The sequence below is a fragment of the Gossypium arboreum genome, chromosome 4 (genome assembly GCF_025698485.1).
Source record: "Gossypium arboreum isolate Shixiya-1 chromosome 4, ASM2569848v2, whole genome shotgun sequence".
NCBI lineage: Eukaryota > Viridiplantae > Streptophyta > Magnoliopsida > Malvales > Malvaceae > Gossypium > Gossypium arboreum.
In genome coordinates, this window is record NC_069073.1 from 73,402,679 (window position 1) to 73,407,679 (window position 5,001).

General features: G+C 39.2%; 1 non-coding gene across 1 annotated transcript; it reads left to right on the top strand.

The window, feature by feature from the left end:
* Positions 1 to 2,667: 2,667 nt before the first annotated feature.
* Positions 2,668 to 2,774, top strand: LOC128292252 (small nucleolar RNA R71). The gene has a single exon (XR_008282236.1). It is a non-coding gene; the product is annotated as a small nucleolar RNA R71 (small nucleolar RNA).
* The last annotated feature ends 2,227 nt before the right edge of the window (positions 2,775 to 5,001 follow it).

A 5,001-nucleotide genomic window follows, 5' to 3' on the forward strand; every position in this document is an offset into this window, starting at 1 on the left:
TTAGTAAAATAAAAGAAAAAAAGTAAACAAACGCTAGAAAGAGGAGAATGAGCATCAAAAATGGGGTTGGAAGCAGCGCACGAGTGTGGTAGGGAGGCCGTGTGGACTTGCAACGGCTAGGGTTAGGGATTTTCGGTGAAGAAGATAATGAATAGTGAAAGGTATTTATAGATTTTGGGACACACGGCCAGGGGACATGCCTGTGTTTCCCAATTTCAGCCCGTGTGTTTCGTATTTTTCTGAATTTCGGTGCGTCTGACAATTTCCCCACGTCTATCTTTGTTCACTTCTCCCACGCCCATGTATAAAGGTCCACACCCGTGTTTTTTTGGCAGGTTCACCCACGGTTGCTTGGCACTGGCGTGTCGCACACCCGTGTTAATTTGACAGGTTCGGCCACGGTTTCAAGGCACGGGCATGTCGCACGCCCGTGTTGTTTTAGTAGGTTCGCCCACGGCCATGTTGCACGGCTGTGGTGATTTATCGTAGCCTGTGCTGGGAAAAATCTTTGCCCTGTTTCCACACGGTCCTAAGCACACCCGTGTGCTTGGTCGTGTCTGTATGGTAAACCTGTATTAAAGAGCTCTGTTAGTAAGTTAGGTACTAAAATTTAAACAAGTGAATACAGTTAGTGCTCAGGTTGCCTCCTGAAAGTGCTTATTTATAGTCTAAGCTCGACTTACCTCTCCATTGAATGGTCATGGTGGTTCGAGGAGTTTATACCCGTCATTCCTGCTGTGAATCTCATCAAAATAAGGTTTTAGGCGGGTATTGTTTACCTTAAAAGTGTCAAACTTGGGATGACTTACCTCGAGTGTACCGAATGGGAATATGCTAAGATCCGTATAAGGGATTTCTTCATTCGGTTTGGCAGTGACAATGTGAGGATCTGCGGCATCTAATAAAACTTTATCTCCAACCTTAAGTTGATTTGGAAAGGTATTGAGCTTGTTCTGGTGTAGTTTTGGTTTATCGTGTGTTCTCGGTTTATGTGTCCGCCATTCATCTAGCTCCTCGATTTGTACCCTTCGTTCTTCAAGAATAGGTCCTCTACTATTGCTTGAAAATGGCTCATGTACTTCTTTCAAACTCATTTCCTGCAAAGTAGGTTGCACCATATTGTCAGTTTTAGTAGAATGGTTTAGACAATCACCTTCAATTTTCGATGTGTTGCCGAAATTCCGAGCTTGAAGGGTTATTGTTTCGTCTCCCACATGAAGTGTAAGCTCACCTGTACCAACATCAATAATCATTCTAGCAGTTGCTAAAAAAGGCCTTCCTAAAATCAAAGGAGTGTTGCTATCCTCCTTTATGTCTAGAACAACGAAGTCAACGGGAAATATAAATTTATCAATTTTAACTAGCACATCTTCAATAATACCCCTAGGAAATCTTATAGTTTTATCTGCTAATTGAATGCTCATCCTAGTCTGTTTGGGTTTCCCAAGACCTAGTTGTTTAAACATTTTGTAAGGCATGACGTTAATACTAGCCCCTAAATCAACTAATGCATTATTAACATCTAAACTACCAATTAAGCAAGGAATTGTAAAACTCCTTGGATCTTTCAATTTTTTGGGTAGTTATTATGTAAAATAGCTGAGCAAACTGCGTTTAGCTTCACATGCAAAGCCTCGTCCAACTTTCGCTTATTTGCTAAAAGCTCCTTTAAAAATTTCATTGCGTTTGGCATCTGCGATAGAGCTTCCATAAATAGTAAGTTAATATGTAATTTTTTTAAGAGTTTAAGGAATTTACCAAATTGTTCATCTGAGCGGTCTTTCCTTGTCGTATTAGGGTATGGCACATGAGGTTTGTATTCTGTACTTACCGATTTCTACTCATTGTGGTTTACCTCACCTTTACCTTTGCTTAACTCAGTTTTTTGCCTTGGTTCTGGTTCAGGTGTGACTAACCCTTCCTCATCTTGACTAGTAATCGCGTTAAGTTACTTCCTGGGTTAGATTTTGTGTTGCTTGGCAAGCTACCTTGTGGTCGTTTAGAAATCAACTTGGCAAGCTGTCCAATCTGAGTTTCGAGCCCTTGGATCGATACTTGTTGATTTTTAAGTGCTATCTCGGTATTCTAAAAATGGGTTTCTGACACCGATATAAACTTTGAGAGCATCTCTTCAAGGTTCGGCTTCTTTTCCTATTAGTAGGGTGGTTGTTGGTAGCCTGGAGGTGGTCCCTGATTTCCTTGGCCTCTCCATGAAAATTTTGGGTGGTTTCTCCAACCTGCATTGTAAGTATTGCTATAAGGATTGTTTTGAGATCGAGAATTGTTACCCATGTAATTTAACTACTCGTTGTCCATGTTGTGGCCATAAGGTTGGTATTCTGAACAGCTTGAGCCACCTCTACTTGCTTCGCACTGCATTACTGGGTGAACCTGTGAAGAACTAAGAAAACCATCAATTTTTTCTTTCAAGAGTTCTACCTGATTAGAGAGCATGGTGACTGAATCGATGTTATAAACACCGGCTATTTTTGTTGTCTTTGTCCTCATGACTTGCCACTGATAGTTATTCAGTGACATCTCCTCTATAAACTCATAAGCATCTTTAGGTGTTTTATTATTGATGGTTCCGCCAGCAGCTGGGTCAACCATTTGCCAAGTTGAAGGATCCAGGCCATTATGAAAAGTTTGAACTCGTAGCCAGAGTGGTAACCCAGGTGAGGGCATCATCTCAAGAGATCCTTGTATCTCTCCCATGCATCATAGAGTGTCTCTAAATCCATCTGCACAAAAAAAGAGATATCATTAGGTAATTTAGCTGTTTTAGCCAGCGAAAAGTATTTGAATAGAAATTTTTCAGTAATTTGTTCCCAAGTAGTAATTGATCCTCGTGGTAACGAGTTCAACCATTGTTTAGCTTTGTTCCTCAACAAAAAAGAGAATAACTGAAGGTGAATGGCGTCATCAGAAACACCATTAATTTTAAATGTATCGCATAGTTCTAAACAGTTTGCCAAGTGAGCGTTGGGAACTTTGTCTTGCAAACCATCAAACTGAACAAATTGCTGTATCATTTGAATAGTATTAGGTTTCAGTTCAAAAGTATTTACAGCTATAACAGGTCTAACTATGCTCGATTCAGTTTCTCTTAAAGAAGGCTTAGCATAATCATACATTGTGCGTGGAGCAGGATTCTGATTTATTGGATTAACAGCAATCACAGGAGGTATCAGGTTTTCCTGATTTTCAGCCATCTCCTTGGTTGTGGTTTGAATATTGTCCTCTTACTCTCCTGCTGTATATCTTAAGCTTCACTTTATTTTTCTTTGGTTTCTGCGAATTGTGCGATCGATCTCACTGTCAAAAAGTAATGGTCCTGACGGGTTTCTTCTAGTCATAAACTATAAAAACTTGCCAGAAAAAGGGAAAAAGAAGAATTAGTAATAAAATTTAGAATAAAATTTAAATTGCAGTAAAAGTAAATGGCTAAAGTAATAAAAATCAAGTGTTCCTAATATCTTAGTTCCCCGGTAACGGCACCAAAAACTTAATACGTGATATTCGTGACAGGTTTTAAATATTCATAATGAATCGTTCTTAAAACTAACTATTATCATGAAGGCAAGTGTACCTATCAGACAGTAGTATAGCTTTAGCAAGACCGGATTGTCGAACCCAAAGGAACTAAAAGTACTAGTAATGATTGTCTTTTTGTTATCTAGCCTAAGAATAATGGGGTTTGTTTTAACTAACTAATTAACTAAACTAAGAATTCACAGAAAATAGAATTGGGGAATTACTTTTGGAAAAACAATTTAATTAAGACAATACCTAAGGAAAAATCCACCTAGACTTCACTTGTTATTTGACTTTGAATCGGACGATTTATTAATTTGACTTGATCATTAGAAATCCCAAAGTTATATTATTATCCTTCTCGAGACTAACAACGTGTAACCCTAGGTTGAAAAATTGAAATCTCTTTCTAATTAACTCCCTAGGGTTGCATTAACTCGATCTATGGATCCCCTTATTAGGTTTCACCCTAATCCGGTAATATCTTGTCACCCTATCTCTAGACGCACAATCAACTCCGCTTAATTATGACAAATGTACTTTTAGACAAGATCTATTCCTCCTCTAAATAAGAGCTTAACTTGAATCAATATCCTGGAATATCAAAACAAGAATTAAGAACACATAATTAAGAACAAGTCAAATATTTATCATACAATTCAGATAATAATAACAAGATCTATCTTAGGTTTCATTCCCTTTAGGTATTTAGGGGTTTTAGTTCATAACTAAAAAGGTAAACATCTCAGAAGAATAATGAATACAAAACATAAAGAAAAACTCAAAACTCCTGAAGGGAAATTGAGGGGAGATCTTCACTCTTGATGATGAATCCGACTTCTGAGATGGATCAATCGGCTTTCCTTGAGCAGTTCCCTACTTTCTCCGCTGTGGCCCTCCTTTTCCTCCTCTTCTAGGGTGTATTTATAGCTTTAGAATGCCTAAGAACCCTCAAAATTGGCCTTTTCTAAATTGGACTCAATTTGGGCTCGACAGGGACACGCCCGTGTGCGATTACTTCAGGCCGTGGTCAAGCTTGTTAAATAGGCATGGGCGTGTGGTCCACCCGTGTGAGTCGTGCTTCGATTCTGCGAAATTGACACGGCCATGTGGTCTGCCTGTGTGAGGAGGTCCAGGCCGTTTTAATTTCGTACATTGGCCCTTTCCTTCGTTTTTGGCCCATTTCTCATTCCTTTCACTCTCCTATGCATAAAATCATCCATAAAATGTGCTAGGCATGGGATAGAAATATGTATAAATTACAGTTTATTAGAGGGTATTTCGATAATTTCACAAATCAAGGGTCTTAACGACCCAACCGAGGGTCCATTGTCACCTCGAGCGACCTAAGTAACCTAAACAGACATAACGGTACAAGTGGGCCTAAGGCCCATTACTCGGCCCAAATGGACCCACACACTCTTGTGGCCTATTTAGCCAAAACTTAGATACAGCTATGTGTACACC